Below are 15,825 nucleotides of genomic sequence, written 5' to 3'. Positions count from 1 at the left end.
GTTTTATGTAATTTGGAGGAGTGGAAGTAGAGGAAAAAAAAACCCAATCCATACTGGTGGAACAGTTACAGGAAACTGAAGTGTGGAGAAGCAGTCTCACAGCTGCAGAAACACATTGCCTGCTGTGCAGCATGCTGATGGATAGCAGTTGGCACACTGCTGAGAACTCTCTGTCTATCTGAAATGCATTTACAAAATATGTATTTTGATTGTACATATTTCTTATTTATTCTTTAATTTCTAAGACAGAATGTGTCTATCCAGCCACTAGTTAGAAAGATAGATGGAATAATTCATCACAGAAAGAAGCCTGCATTTTAAAAAATTACGTGGGTATAATCAATAACAAACCAAACAAGTCAAATTATTCTCACACAAGCACACTCACCAATCTCTCTTGAAGCACTTGCGAGGACTGAGCAAGCACGTTAAATTTTGAAACCTGGAAACCCAAAAGTTTAGCCAATGCCAGAGAATGTGAGCTGAAACTTGGGCTGCTGGCTCCGTCTCTCAGCAGCACTTCGACTATCACAGAATATGTTTATACTGAGGGACTAGGGAAGTTCATGCCCTGTTGTGCCTATAGTCTCATGTGCACATGTCAAATGTTCCTGCTCCATTCAGGAATGCATTATCTGCCACTTTCCTGTACTCTTGTTTTCACAGGAAGGAACAGAGCATGAACAGAGTACAGTGCACTGATTTAATCTTGATCCTCAAAAGCCAGAACACAGTCCAAACATAGCCGTACTGTCCGTAACCGCTCTTCACTTTGACTAGAAGGGCTTCCCTTCACATTTGGAGAAGCAAACATGATTTCTGCAGTGAATTGGAAGATGTTCCCAAAATGTCATTTTTATGACTTTGTGCATCTTTCCTGTGCCCAGTCCTGACAGCACACTTGCTCATATTTTGTGTTTTCAGAGACTAAAGAACTGTAATTACATTTTCTGTGGCCTATTTTGCCTGGATGGGCTGCATTTTTTTCTTTTCCACATACAGAAACAGAATGTATTCAGAACTAATTAATTAATGTATTTGCATTTTATGTTTATCACACTTCCGCCTGTGCTGCTGCATTACTGTTATTCATGTCATCTCAACAAAATGTATCTTAATCTCTATGTGGCTGTAAATACATTACTCATTTTCACAGTATCTACATTCAACTGTATACAGTCAGAAATGAAAAAAAAAAAACCTGATTAGAAAACAATTATGAGCTCAATTCATTTATAAAAGCAGCATTCTGAAGAAGATATTAACTAAACTCAGGATGCTCAACATTTGAGATGATTATGCACAATGGCTTCAGCACCTTCGGAAAGACTGAGGATTCACTATTCTACAGGTGTCTGGTTTTTCACCATGTAGAATGCCATGGGAAATAGTGAACTTAGTGCTCACACACAGATGCCATTTTCTGCACCATATGCAAGATGAAAACAGCCTGATACAACTGATAAGAACCAATTTAGCATTTGTTCTTTTAATTACTTATTGTCCTGGGTTTAGCAGTAGCAGTCATTTTTCTTCTTCTTAGTAGCTGGTGCAGTGCTGTGCTTTTGACTTTCAGCCTGGGAACAACGTTGATAACACCAGTGGTTTTAGTTGTTGCTCAGTAATGTTTATTCTGACCAAGGACTCTCTGAGTCTCATGCTCTGCCAGGGAGGAGGGGAAGCCGGGAGGAAGCAGAGACAGGACACCTGACCCAAACTAGCCAAAGGGGTATTCCATACCACAGCACATCATGCCCAATATATAAACTGAGGGCAGTTGCCCACAAGGGCTAGGTATCTGCTTGGGTCATGCTGGGTATCGTTCAGTGGCTGGTGAGTAGTTGTATTCTCTTTCCTTCTTATTTCCCTTATCATTGTTATTATTGGTGGTAGCAGCAGTGACTTGTGTTATACCCTAGTTACTGGACTGTTCTTATCTCAACTCGTGGGAGTTACATTCTTTCAATTCTCCTCCCCATCTGTCCAGGAGCAGGGGGAGGAAGGGGGGAGAGAGCGAGTGAGCCAAGTGGCTGACAGGGCTTAAACCATGACACTTATTTTCCTTAATTTTAAAATTAAAAAGATTGTCTGGATGGTGACAGATCAGCTAGAAATCTAGGAAATCCCGTGAGGTTCATTAGTAAGAATAACTATTCAACATTACAGTCAAATTTCAATCCACCCATGCTAACAGGCAGACACACCAGTTTAAGAATGAATTTTCCAGAACGACTTACAGATTTCAATATACTGATGAAAAATCATTCTGTTGCCTATAAACTGTGTCTACTATAGCAGCATCTGTAACGACCATAATAAAAAAATATGACCTACACATATATGTGTGAGTTTTTTTCCAGTTCACTGCAGTTCTGCAGCTGGCATCATGTTACCATTTACACATTTTGCAGTTCTTCATTTGGCATGAAAATCTTGTGTTTGATAACATTCGTGTGTCCGCTCCTCTAGAAGTTCTTACAAAGTCAGATTGAACAAAACATATTTATTGAAAAGAAATTTAATTTTTAACAGAAGTCTTACAGACAAGCAGTACTCTCATCAAATAATTTAAAGGACATCTTTTAAAATGTTGAAATCTATACAGATCAATAGCAGTTATTCTACAAATATCTTTGTTAAGGCTTCAAGTCATCAGACAAGTAGGGTACTTAACATGCAGTTATACAAAAATATCTATAAAATCAGATTGAAGGTAGCCTGTGTTTGAAAATTGAAAGCATAAGCTACAGTTCCATCTTTTATTCACTGTATGGCACTTACATGAACTCCTAAAACAATGAAAAGTTTTGTTTTCTTGAAGCACCATGTCAGGCAGGCAAATTACTGTAAACAGTTAATTTCAGTAGTTTTGCTAATGACATTAATAGCACTATCCATAACATTAAGCACTAGAAACTGGAGAGATTTTGCAAAAATGTCTGAATTTGAATTTGAATATTTAATATTTGAATTTAATAACTCATGGAAACTTGAATGTACTGTACCAAATTAATCACGTGGAGTAAATTTCTACTACCAAAGGTACGATAATTATCCCTTCTGTGCCTACAGTGAGTTCAATAGCCTAAAAGCAGCAGAGGAAATTTGACTTGGACACAGAAGGGCTCAGAATATACTGAAATAAACCAAAACTAATGGAGACATACTAGGCATATGCTATCCAAGACACTAAAACAGAACAAAGGGATGTAACATCTGGAATTTATACATAAATACATGTAGAAAATCAAACCAAATAGAATAATGATTCTTTTCTTACAGAAAAGACATACTAAAATCATATATCAATTTTTTTCATGCCTAAGCTAGCAAAATGACAATGATTTACTAAAGGCCTACAAAAACATAGAATCTTCTATTTATTCTGTGGAGAATCTGGGCATTTTAATTCTTAAGATCACTTTCACTATATTTACATGTATTGTAGACATGAAGCTCTACAAAAGCCTACCTAAGGGAAAGAATGCAATTGCTATTTTTAAATGTTTGGAGGCATGACAATTTTAAATACATTTGGAATTAAATTATGAATATTTATATTTATAGAATTATAGAATGGTTTGGGTTGGAAGGGAGCATGAAGATTGTCTAGTTCCAACCCCCTTTCTGTTGAAGGACATCGATGACTAAATAAAGTACATTCACGATGGTTTCATACCTTCATCTGATTTCCTTTGTTTTCCTAAGTGTCTCCAAGCACTTACTTAAAGAATTATACCACTGGTATTTAAAATGTGATACTTCTCTATCAAGTAATACTGACAAATACTGCCACTTTTACATTAAGCAGTACTTAACTCAGAGTTGTCCCCCTATCTACCACTGAAACTACTCACAAAGTTACTTAGCAGGTACAGAAATCAAAACCACGGCTACTTTGATGAAGGAGCTTCCTTACAAGCTGATATAAGTAGGAACAAAGGTTGGAGTTTCTCAAAGACTAGTCTAAGTCTTTAATACTTTTTGCCATAATTCTGGCAGGAAAATATCAACAGTGCTTGTAAAGTTTACCAATTACTCATATTTGGTAAAGAGCATTACAGTGGAATCAGAGTATCTTAAAAATCAAAGAAATTCAGCTGGCTAAAGACTGGAAACAGATTACTATGTCTAAGTAGCTCAGAAAGCAGGGCTACATAGTCAGGGATTAACACGAACTTTTGCTGTGAAGTGGAAACTCATTATATAATAGAAACTGAAGTAGGCACACTTGTAATTCTGCTACAGGAATGATGTAAGGCACTAGATGTGACAAAAGACAAAATCTTACAATGCTATCAGGTAAGATATAATCAGCTGAACTGGAGAATAAAAATAACTGTACCAGACACAGTAAGCACAGACATGAAATATTACAGAGAGTTCTGGTGACCCATGTTCAAAAAATGTGAGCTTCTGGAATAGATACTAAGATCAATGGGCTGAAAAGCCAACATAAGAGAAAAATAAAACTATGCAGATTGCTTACTCTCAGTCTAGGCAAATATGTTAGAGAAAGAAATGAGCACCAGAAAAGGAAAAAACTCTTTAAATTAAAAACCATGCAAGAGCACCAGAGCAGAAGGTTGCAACTGGATATGAATATATTTAGGCTGCAGTTTGAGTAATGTTTTCACCCTTGAGAACAACAACACTCTGAAGCAATCTCCCACAACTTGAACAGCATTTTATTGGTGTGGTAGCCTATAAACGCAGGTTACACATGACATAGAAGACTTTTTTCAGTGTAAGCTATCCTGTTCACCAGCCATGAAAATACAAACTCCCAAATGAGGTGAAACTATTTACGCAAAAGTAGCACTGCAAGTATGGGAGAAGTGCACATGATGCCATTCTTCATTGTGTTGGTGAATCTGTCCCCCTGTACTGGGCAGCATGTGGCACAGGTACACCTATGGTTTTTTGATGACAAAATTAGCTTCCTTTAAAGTAGTATTTTAAGTCCTTATCACACAGTGATCCAGTTTATCCCCAAATCAGCTGAACAGAAGAAAAGCAAACCAAATCAAAACAGAATTTTAAAAAGCACCGTAATTTTGGAAAAGTTAGCATTGTTACTACTGAATATTAATGAACGGATCTTGCTGGTGAAAATCATATTTGAAAACCAGAAGCTGAAAAATTTAGGCCCACTGCTGTTTAGTATGTTCTGTAGATTTTTGCAGAATTCACTGTAATTACTGTTTGAGTCCATCTGTGGGAATCAGATACCACTGATATTTTTTTTCTTAAATATTTATAAACACACTCTGTAGATGTGAACTACTAAAATTTAATTTAAACTGAGCTACATCAACTGCTGTTAGCAGAATTTTACTGCACTCAGAGAGAAAAATCATATTTGTATACTTTAGATTGGAACATAAATTTTGAAATCTTACATATTTGTATAGAATTTATATGTATAAACAATGAAAGGCAAATAAGCAACACCAAAAGCTGTGAAGTGCTCAGTCCCTAACTGAGCACTTTTTCCTTTAAGTGTAGCAACTTAGGGTATCAATTTTACAACTAAGCACATCTTAGCCAAAAGCAGGATTCCAGTTAACCTCACAGAATCACAGAATGCTTAAGGCTGGAAGAGACCCCTGGAGGTCATCTGGTCCTACTGCCCTTCCAGCACTGGACCACCTACAGCCAGCAGCCCAGGACCATGTCCAAAAGGCCTTTGAGTATCTCCAAGGACTAAGTCTTCCCAACCTCTCTGGACAACTTATCCCAGAGTTCAGTCAGCCTCACAGTGAAAAAGTGCTTTCTTATGTTCAGCGGGAACCTCATATTTTCAGTTTGTGCCCATTTATGTCTGCTCCTGCCACTGGGGACCAGAGCCTGGTTCTGTCCTCTTTTCACCCTCCTTTCAGGGATTTACATGCATTAACAAGGTCTCCCAGAACCTTGTCTTCTCCAGACTGAAGAGTCCCAGCTCTCAGCCTCTCCTCATAGAAGGGATGTTCCACACCATTCCTCATCCTCATTCTTGCAGTCTCTGTGCTCTTAGGGTGACATGAACATCTTTAAAAAAATGCACTGCTTTGACTACCTTGCTGGTTAAGTCCATTCACCATCAGTGAGCTCTTCTCATGAAAGCTGGATTGGACAAACCATTTTGAACTTCAACCACTGTCATGCTCAAGTTAAACACTCAAATATAATATTATATTATATATGAAATATAATGTAATATTAAAGCCAACCATATCCTGGGCTGCATCAAAAGAAGCCTGACCAGCAGGTCGAAGGAGGTGATCCTGCCCCTCTACTCTGCTCTCGTGAGACCTCACTTGGAGTACTGTGTGCAGTTCTGGTGTCCTCAACATAAAAAGGACATGGTACTGTTAGAACAAGTCCAGAGGAGGGCCACGAGGATGATCAGGGGACTGGAGCAGCTCCCATATGAAGACAGGCTGAGAAAGTTGGGCCTGTTTAGCCTGGAGAAGAGAAGGCTGCGTGGAGACCTCATAGCAGCCTTCCAGTATCTGAAGGGGGCCTACAGGGATGGTGGTGAGGGACTATTCATTAGGGACTATAGTGACAGGACAAGGGTGTAATGGGTTGAAACTTAAACAGCAGAGGTTTAAATTGGATATAAGGAAGAAATTCTTTACTGTTAGGGTGGTGAAGCACTGGAATGGGTTGACCAGGGAGGTTGTGAATGCTCCATCCCTGGCGGTGTTCAAGACTAGGTTGGATGAAGCCTTGGGTGATATGGTTTAGTGTGAGGTGTCCTGCCCATGGCAGGGGGGTTGGAACTAGATGATCTTGAGGTCCTTTCCAATCCTAACTATTCTATGATTCTATGAAATATCCCACTGAATATACCTAATTGCCTAAACATTCAAGGAGCCATCAAAGTGGTAAGAATCATAGCCTGGTTTGTGTTTTCAGACAGGCAAAGGTAAAAGAGGCTGTCAAAACTTCAACACAAATTGGTGAGCTACAAATTTCAATTCTACTAAGATTTGTTTCAGTGAAAACATGGTGCCTACAGACAATTTATTATAGTAACTAAGGGCTGACAAGGACTGGAAGGCTGTAAAACTGCTTGTCGTGGTTTAAACCAAGACACACAGCTCGTGCATTCATTCCCCCCCTTGCTCCACCAACTCCCGAAGAGTTAGGAAAGAGAATCCAAAGAATGTAGCTCCCACAGGTTGAGATAAGAACAGTTTAACAACTAAGGTATAACACAAATCACTACTGCTACTACTACTACTGATAATAATGATAAAGGAAATAACAAGTGAAGAGAATACAACACCTCACCACCCGCCAACTGATAACTCACCCCACCCTGCATGACCGAGCACCGACCGATACCTCCTCCAACCCTCCAGAGCCCTCACCCTTTCGGGTAACTCTCAGTTACATCCTGGGCATGACATGCTGTGTTATGGAATAACTCTGGCTAGTTTGGGTCAGGTATCCTGTCTGCTACCCGGCCTCCCCTCGTCCCTAGCAGAGCATGAGGCTCAGAAAGTCCTTGGCCAGAGTAAACATTTGAGCAGTAACTAAAAACATTAGTGTTACCAGCACCGTTCCTAGCCTGAAAGTCAAAACACAGCACTGCACCAGCTACCAAGAAGGAGAAAAAATGACTGCTATTGCTGAACCCAGGACAGTGCTCAACCATGGAAAGATAAAGGGAGCTAGTAAAGAAACTGTCTGATCTACAGCTGTAAACAGTAAAGAAATATAAACAAGCTTATGATTTACTGCAAGCAATGCTTTAACAAGCCAATGGAAATAAAATTATTTTTTGTCTATCTATCTACAAGCTATTTGTGATGCAAAGAGTCTTAATTTTAGATTAGCTGTTTCTTCACTTTTTTCTCAATGCATGAATGAATAAATAGGAACTTCAGAGTTATACATTTGGCAAGAAGCAGAGTTCTGGCTAACTCTGCAAAAATCTATCCTAATTTGTCCAAATTACAAGCCTTTTCACATCCTCACATTTATTTTATCACTTAGACTCTGACAACCCACCTTCACAACCCTGATGAAGCACTAAGCAGACTACACATACACTGTTCCCACAGAGTGGCTGAACATGCTTCAACTCAGGAAATACTGGGCAAAAAACAGTCTTTACTGCCCATAATTGCTTCAGCTTCAAGTAATCCCAGAAAAAAAAAAAGTCTTCCGCATGCTCAACACCTATCCCCACTTTCTCTCCCATCACTATGGTGGCAGCTAGATTTAGCTCTCTGTTTCAGACACAGAAGGGACAAAAGCTGAGTTGAAGGGAGGAACCTGAGGATGAAAGAAGAAAGGTGTGAATTATCTAAAGAGCATGTACCCAGAAGGTGGGAAAAACCTCTGAATGGCAGCTGGAAAAGTGAAAGAAACAGGTTGAATCTGGTCATGCTATTGAGCATCTGTCCTTGAACCCCTGATACTATTATAACTGTCAAAACAACTGGCAGAAGTTATATATGCCATATGTAATTGTGTCTGTACAAACTTTATTTTCTTTCCATGCATGTGACAGGATCAGACTTTGGTTAAACAACCACACAGGTTTCATCCAAATGCCCCCTACCATTTTTGGTCCATAAATATAAAATGGTCAGTTAAGAAACTGTGGGGTTTTGTACTGTTTACAAGTTTGCCCTCCAAGTCAGATCTAAAAAAAAAAAAAAAAGAGAAAGAAAAAAAAAATCCCCAAAGCCCAACTCTTTTGAATAAAAAATGTAAAAGAAAACTCATTAACAATGTTCATGAAAACAATTTAAACAGCTGAAAACAGATCTTGGGAGTGATGGACTTGATCATGCATCAAAATCACAGTCTGGTCTCTGAATATCATTCCACCCCAAAATCCTATAATGTAAGGTGATAATCCGCAGCTGTGTATCTTCACTTATGACTTTCATTTGTTCATATACTATGCCAGCTTATTCAGTGGAATTGCACTTACATAAATGGAATAACTCTGGCATAAAACTGGACGTTGTCAAATTAAAATGTACCTGTCTAGGCATTGATGACTATTTGTAAAGGTGATTTTGAACGCTTCTGTAAAACACCACTATTAAGTAGATCAAACTGGTATTGTCACTACTGCCTTTTCCTTTAACAGTTCTTTCTGTAGTAACACATCACAGACACCACCATACAGGTGACAGAATATCTGCAGCAACTATGTCATTTAAAAGGACAAGAAGCAAAACTCAGTTATCGTATTAGGATAATGAAGTCCCCAGTCTTGTTGTAGGGCAGGAACAGTAGTGGCCACGCCCTGGAGAGGGAAAGCAGCTTCCCTGCCCTTGACAGCTCAGCAGAAACTGAGCTTAACAAATTCAGTGGGGGAGTCTGTGCAGCAAAGCCTGAGGCTTCTGTGTAATGCTGCCCTGAAGGGAAAGGCAGTGGTGGCCTGCAAACAAATAATCCTCTTCATTCCTAATAGTCAGGAACAATCAAGGCTTAACATCAAGCATCTATGATACACGGGGGCTGCCCTTTAGACAAAAATGAGATACTAATTTTGCAGTGGCAATTATTTTTTAGAAGGCCTACTAGGCTACTATCTCTATCTGGTTCTGCCTCCCCTCCCCTTTTTTTCTTTGTAGCAGCAAATTGTTTTCTTAATAATTTACTTAACCATGATCTTAGTCATTATTCATACCCTAATCCTGCACCATGCAAACTAAAGATAATTTAGCAAGTGAACGAAACACTTGTCATTGAAATTATACCTTGCATTGGAAACCATTTCTCACGTGAAATACAAAGGTACACTTCCTTCATATTATTGTTTTACAGCATATTCATTTGTAAAGAGAAAATATTTCCCTGTCATGCAAAAAAGTTTTGCTGTTACTGGTCCCTGCTCAATAAACTTCTGCAATTACCACCTCCTAGCATGATTTTTTTCCTAGAAATTGTATTTTTCCAAGAAGCCCGAAAACTGGAAGATAAACTGGGTTCATCAAGTCCACAGCTTCTCACAGTAACAATTTCTTTCTGTTCCCCTGTGGGAACACTATTCTAATTAAAAACTGACAATCTCATGATTTTGACAGATGTATTATTCTGTATAAAAAATAAGCAGAAGATGGTATTTCCCCATAGAGTATTTCATGTGTACTGGATATCCAAAAATATATTAAAATTGTATGAAAAAGAAAAAAATATAAGCATATTCAGAGCAGGTTGTACAATACACAAAAAAGAACATAACCAACAGCCACCATCACCACAAAATGCATAAACACAAGGACATCTCAAATTTCCCCAGAACCATGCTGTGACTAAGCACTGTTAACATTTAATATATTCCTTGTCAAATGTGACAATTCTTAGTTATATTTTTAATCAGAAAAAATCTTCAAGATTTTATCACAGCTTTTATGTAAGCGAATGACTGCAAACTACTCATGGGGCATCTGAAAAACAGTGAAGGAAAACCTCACTCCACTGAAGCAAAATGATATCTTGCTAATAACAGTAATTGTGGCAGAACTTAATCCAGAAGTTTCATTAAAAATTCCAAACCTAAGACACTAGCACAAGGATTGCAATATGCAGCCAGAACACTTTAACCCAAAAGAGGAGCCTTATGCATATGGAATCAGTGTCTTGCATTAGTTGCCCTGTAAGGAGAAATGAAGGGGCGGGGTCTAGTTCAGCCTAGAGCAGACATGGCTTCAGGGGACCTAGCTGCAGCCTCCTAATAGCCATGGGGACTCCTGTCACAAGATGGAGCTTGGTTCTTCTACAGCATGGCAGGAGGATGAGAGACAGTGGGCAGAAGCTGAAAAAAGAGATATTGTTTCAGGAAAGGAAATGTTTTCTCATTCAGAGGACTGTCAAACAGTAAATCAGGTCATCCATGGAGGCTGTGCAGTCTATGTCCATGGAGATAAAGCACTGAGCAACCTGGTCTGAGCTCACAGATGATCCAGCTGTAAGCTGTAAATCAAACTACACACCTCCTTCCAGCTTGCATATTCCTACCATTATATGGCACAGAGATAATGTCAGACTTCCTGACAAAGAGATAATGGAAATTTCTTTTTATAAATAACTAATAGGAGCAAAACCAAATGAAGTTCATTCAGTTGACTGGCCAGCTGCACAGTAACCATTAAACACACATAGACGTGCTGCTTTAAGGAGGTTTGTTCAACCCATACTGGCATATAGGTGCAGAAGTGAAAGCAGTTACGAGATTGTTCAGTCATGCATACAGAGAAGGAGAGCAGTCAGAACAAGACACATTTAGACAGTTTTTGTTGAAAGTACTATTAAATCTCAGAAGTTTCTCAAGTCCATCTAATTTTCACCTAATATAAGGTTGCAAGATAATCCTGATGAATACTCTCCACTGCCGGGAACATCAATGCTCAGTCTCCAGCCCTGGAACAGATAAACCTGACAGGCATGTTTCAGAGCCCTTGACATTCCACTGCTAGTAGTTAAGGAAGTAACAAGAACATCAGTCTCAGGGAGCATGTGTAAGTTACATGTAGTTTGATTTGCCATATGTTGCCAGAGAAAAATCTTTGTCTTGGTCCAATTCATACTCAAGAGGAAAACTGCAGTAAGAATACATTTTTAAGAAAAAAAAAAAACAACCCTCCTTTCCTTCAGCTCATTTACACCTCACACCATATAATGAGCTTTAGAAGAAACTGCAAGCTAAATATGCACGTGTATGTCAATTTTATAAGGCACTCTGTGGAACTATCTGCAGCTAAGTGACATAAACAATAATTCCTATACCATAAACATAACTTATTGAAATGATTCCTGTTTTGTTGAACAGTTGCATTGAACATTATACTGTTCTGGCTGTATTTATTCATGCCTTTGGTTTGCCCTGATGCAACTCCTCTGCAGAATAGGAAGGTAGAGTAGCGTGGCATTTACTGCACTTTTCTTTACAGAAAGAAAACCCCGAACAGACCTTCCAGACTTTAAATCCATTTTCTTCTGCTGCAGCAATGTAAAAGTAGGTTCCCTTAAACCAAGAATATGATCCAAAGATAAAGTCAAATCAATGCTGTCATGGTTTTAATTTGTTCTAGTTCTCAAACATCTTTGTAATACTCATGCTGTGCTGGCACATGGTCGCTATCAATGGCAATGATTACACAGCTAATTACAGTTTCAGAAGACATTAGCAATTGGTACAATAGGACTCATACATGTTCCGGTGGGCACAATATGACATTTATATTCATAAGTACAGACACAGTAACCTCACAAACTAAGAGACAATACAGCAGGTAGAATATCCACATGCTGGAGGACTTATATCTGCCTACAATACCAGAAAAAAGTGGAGTGCAGGAACATTCACTGTGGAGGCAAAATGTCTTCCCATATCTCCTGTGGGCCCTCTAAGTGTGAACTGAATTACAAACTCAAAATTCTTTCACTTCTACCTAAATTGCTGCGCAAAGAAAGTGTTACAGAGACTCATTGGATATTTTCAATCTAGTCGACCTGGTGGTCCTCAAATGCACCAAATACAAACACATATCCCAACTCATAAGGGCATGACAACTTGGCTGCATTAAGTCCCTACTATTCCAACCTTGGCTTCATTAGGAAAGGGCAGGGATCAGAGAAGACATAGAACAGCACCCAGCTGACTTCTCTTCTGGGTGATCAAGAACCCAGGAATCTGGGACACATACATTCAATTTAGTTACAGACATTACTGCAGAGTCCAACTTTGTCTTCTTTACAAGCTTTGCTTCGTGCTCAGCAGAGTCAGCAGAAAGTATTTATTACTGTGTAATACCATACTTCATCACACCCACTTAACATGAAAAATATTGAATCACAAAAAAGCAAGGCTTTGTGAGAAGCATGTATCTTCTAAGAAATTGCCAGAAATGCTCATTAAAGTAAAAATACAAATGTGGATAAACCCACTGAAATTAACTTCTATATGTACATTATAACAAACTTCACCACTTGCATTATTTACTTTTAAATTAGATGATTAAAGAGTACCCTACATTTAGCATCCTCCCTAAAATTTGTACATACTAGAGAAACATAGGGTAAAAACACCTGAGGAAAAACATTGTTAAATCAATCTTGTTTTATGGCTGAGGTTTTTTTCACTGGGTGATACGGTTTAGTGTGAGGTGTTCCTGCCCACGGCAGGGGGGTTTGACCTAGATGATCTTAAGGTCCTTTCCAACCCTAACTATTCTATGATTCTATGTTTCTTCCTTTAGTTTTCAGTTGCCATCATATTAAAAAAAAAAGTAAATCTAACCTATTTATTTGGTTTCTTTTGTACAACTGCTGTTTTAATTATATATAGCATATAATTCTTGCTTTTCTGTGACACTGTTTCATTATGTACTTGAAGAAAACTTCTAGAAAGCTTAAAAGTTCACAACCTGATTGTGATTCCACACTGAGCTATTTCACTGACATCATTAGGTTACATGAGAGTAAAGTAGAGCATGGTGAAAACCTTAGTGAGCTGAGTTTATGTAGACTGGATTCTACATTCTTTGTAAAGCCAAATTAAATGAAAAGAAAAAACAGATTTAAACTTTACCTTTCTGAAATAATTCTTTTTCCTTTTGTTACTCTCTAGGAAGCTTCTAGTGTATTCCCAAAATAGCAAACCAAAATTATCATGAAAATCCACACAAAGCATCCGAATTTCACAATCAGTAAACAAAAACCCTGTGAGGCCCTTCAGGACGCACAAGAACTCTTCTCAGTTTTATCTAAAGATAACAGAATACTTGTCCTGGGTTTAGCAGTAGCAGTCACTTTTTCTCCTTCTTAGTAGCTGGTACAGTGCTGTGCTTTTGACTTTCAGCCTGGGAACAACGTTGATAACACCAGTGGTTTTAGTTGTTGCTCAATAATGTTTACTCTGACCGAGGACTTTGTGAGTCTCATGCTCTGCCAGGGAGGAGGGGAAGCCGGGAGGAAGCAGAGACAGGACACCTGACCCAAACTAGCCAAAGGGGTATTCCATACCACGGCACATCATGCCCACTATATAAACTGGGGGGGAGTTACACGAAAGGGCTAGATCACTGCTTGGGTCGTGCTGGGTATCGGTCAGCGGGTGGTTGTATTCTCTTCCCTTGTCATTTCCCTTATCATTATTATTATTGGTGGTAGCAGCAGTAATTTGTGTTATACCTTAGTTACCGGACTGCTCTTATCTCAACCCATAGAATCACATTCTTTCGATTCTCCTCCCCATCCCTCTAGGAGCCGGGGGGTAAGAGGGGAAGTGAGTGATCGCCTGCATGGTTCTGATTCACCAGCTGGGCTTAAACCATGACAATAATGAAAGGCAAAACATGAGGTCTGTGCTGTGTAGATCAGATATCACGATCATGATGAACTTGGTGAAAGGTAATTGCAGCTCACCAAAAATTACCACCCTCAAACATTTGCTTATTTTTAGTTTTAAATTAACTTTTAAAAAACACACTAAGATCTGAGTTATGAGGCAAACTATCTTAACAGTTAAGATACATTCTAGCAAAGCTGCCTCTCCAGTCTGAGGTATGGACCCTGTAAGATGCCAGAAAAGAAAGTGTGGCTTCCGAAGAGTCACATCCCTTCTGTTCCCACAGCAGTAGCCACTACCCTGACTCCACAGGGGAAGCAGCAGCTCCAGCTTGGATTTCAGGGCTCTGGCACAGGCAAAGTAAGCAGCACACTGTTGACCTTGTTCCTGTCCAGCAACATGCTGCCTTTATTTTATGTACGCCAAGTGAATTCCTGTTAAATATATGACTTCCTCAAGAGGTGTTAAAGAAGCAGCGTGCATACTGCTGGTGCAGAAGGATGCAATGGCAACAGGAAAGACAGCACAAGAGCTGAATTTAATTTCCTGTTTAGAAATATAGCTGCATGTCCATATGCTGTAACTGAGATGCAACTGTGGTGCTGGCTCATGAAAGCAAAACGTGAACCTGTTTACAACAGTGACAGGTATTTCCTATCAGGCTGCAGCAACTGGTAAATCTTACACTAAACACAACGTTGTAACACAGGAACAACACTTGCCTCTTACTCTCCTTGTGACAAGAATGGGACAAATAGCTGGCATTTATCTTTTAACACTTACTCAAACAAAAGAAAATGGATTTGCTCAGCTCCTCTGCAGTTTGTAGCAAGAATGTGTACCTGGCCTGTCCATCACTTCTATTGAAGATAATAACTAGTTTCAGAGAAAAAGCAAGATCTGTGCCTAAGAAGTCAGCTGCTCATTTTGATTTGTGCATGTTCACTGTAGAGTAAGAAGAGGCATCAGCCCATTTTGAACTAATAAATAAATACCTACCTAATGTCAGAACAAATGAGTATTTGCTTATGATAATTCATATTATGTGGTACCATCAGCAGATCATGCAATGGGTTTTCCTAATTTCAGCATAAAATGTCAATTTCTCCTATAATTTTTGCCAAAACAAACAAGCTATTATAAAATGTAGCTATTACTGACCAGCATAAAACCATACCCCAGAAAAAAATCCCATTAACAAAGAAATGTAGTACTGGGTGAATTTCTTCCACCTCTACACTTCTGGGAGAACCTGGCCCTTTGCTACTTGCTTTTATTTACTGGTGTAGTTTCTACCTGGTAAAACAGACCCTTGACTCATGAAGGGAAGCCATACTCTGGATGAAGCACACACCTCTATTAAATCCTCCTAGAAGCAGCACTCAGAGCAAGCAGGGCAGGGGACACAGAATGGACTGAATAGCCAACGGTGGATGACGCGAGCTGCTGGACTTGGCAGCAGAGCTGGCAAAGAGGCCAGGCACTGGCAGAACAAGCTGGCCCCTGCCAGACTC

This window comes from Melopsittacus undulatus, chromosome 3 (genome assembly GCF_012275295.1).
Source record: "Melopsittacus undulatus isolate bMelUnd1 chromosome 3, bMelUnd1.mat.Z, whole genome shotgun sequence".
Lineage (NCBI taxonomy): Eukaryota > Metazoa > Chordata > Aves > Psittaciformes > Psittaculidae > Melopsittacus > Melopsittacus undulatus.
The sequence above is the reverse complement of the archived record's forward strand: the minus strand, read 5'-3'. Positions refer to the sequence as shown.